The sequence below is a fragment of the Salvelinus sp. IW2-2015 genome, unplaced genomic scaffold (assembly GCF_002910315.2).
Source record: "Salvelinus sp. IW2-2015 unplaced genomic scaffold, ASM291031v2 Un_scaffold5362, whole genome shotgun sequence".
In the NCBI taxonomy this organism is placed as follows: Eukaryota; Metazoa; Chordata; class Actinopteri; order Salmoniformes; family Salmonidae; genus Salvelinus; species Salvelinus sp. IW2-2015.
This window is the reverse complement of record NW_019946627.1, coordinates 59,468-60,873: the sequence shown is the minus strand read 5'-3', so window position 1 is coordinate 60,873 and position 1,406 is coordinate 59,468. Positions and strand designations below refer to the sequence as shown.

Here is a 1,406-nt window from a genome sequence, read left to right as displayed (position 1 = left end):
TAGACAGGCGAAGTGCTAGTACTCTCAACTGAAAGGATACCGTTCGTTTACAGTATACTAAAATATAAACTAATAGTATGTACTCATTGTGTAGTATTCAAACAAGCTGTGGTTTCTATATGTTTGATAACGTCCCATTTATTCCATTCCAGCCATTACAATGAGCCCYTCCTCCTATAGCTCCTCRCACCAGCCTCCTCTGTGGTATACAGGTGTCGGGTTGGTTGGTGGGCCATTTTTTTCTCCCTCTTTGTTTGTTTCACAAATGTAACGTGATTGAACACACACTATCGCACAGTAGGTGGCGGCATGCACAAACAAAATGTGTGAACGCCATGATACCAAAGAAGAAGAAGATATACTCCACCCTCGCCAGCCTTCCTTCTGAGAAGCAGTCACCCGGCTGTTGRATTTTCGGTTATCCATTGGTCTTGTCTGGACCGTGAAGTCGCGGGAGAGTTTYMACAAAAATGGTGGATAAATAAATAGAGTTCACTAAGGCCGTTTTAAAAAAGTATCAATTTACGGTCTGCTTAACAGGGTGGCGATCCCATAGACACCAATGCGATAGCAGCTGGGTCTGGTCTGCTTTGTTCATTGATTGAACCAGAAAAAACAGCGACTGAATTGGAATCCTTCCTGCACCCCCCCAAAAAAACGTGACTAGCTAGCATATTGACGCCGATAAATACAGAAACAAATGTCTTTGAATGGTATGTTTTATCAAATAATTAGCTACTATTCTGAAAATGTGAGGTAGTTAACGTTGCAGTAGGTTGTCAGCTAACACTAGTTAGCTAACTAGCTAGTTTGTATGATTCTTGTTCACTTGCTAAATCTATAGTTTTTTTTTTGAAAACCTCTTGTGTTTTAGCTAACTGTCAAAGGTGACCGTTAGGATCGCGTGACTAGAATGGGGGATAATTTGGAGCGCGTGCTCCATTGCGATGACAAGGAGGAGGTAGGTGTATTGTTTACATATAGTAGGGCCCTGTGTAAGCGGTCTAAAAATGTCATGTACCTAGGCCTACCTTCCTTCTCAAGTAACATGATAAATGTGTGTGTGTCCCTCCCCAGTTGAGGCGGAAACTGGCCCTGCTACAGAGGGAGTACTCCAGGACAGTTCAGAGATTACAGGTGAGAGATATGGTGTGTAAAGYCGGTAGCAGGTGTGCGTGTGTGGTGAGGGTGTATGCACTGGTGTGTTAGTAGTGTGTGTAGTAAGCGCCACAATCATGACTGATATCTGCGTTGTGTGGTACTGCACATGTTTGACAACATTGATGTACATTATCCCCCTATACACACACACCACACACACACAGCGAGGCGAGGTTCAGATGCCGTGCGCGAAGCATGTGAGGAGTCGGATCTCTGAGCAGAACCTCCAGGACCAGATCTCCTCT

General features: G+C 44.2%; 1 long non-coding RNA gene across 1 annotated transcript; it reads left to right on the top strand.

Annotated features, from left to right (window-relative positions):
* The first annotated feature begins 286 nt into the window (after positions 1 to 286).
* On the top strand, positions 287 to 1,240 carry LOC112078176 (uncharacterized). The gene is made up of 3 exons (XR_002895612.2): positions 287 to 713; positions 875 to 961; positions 1,078 to 1,240. It is a non-coding gene; the product is annotated as an uncharacterized lncRNA (long non-coding RNA).
* The last annotated feature ends 166 nt before the right edge of the window (positions 1,241 to 1,406 follow it).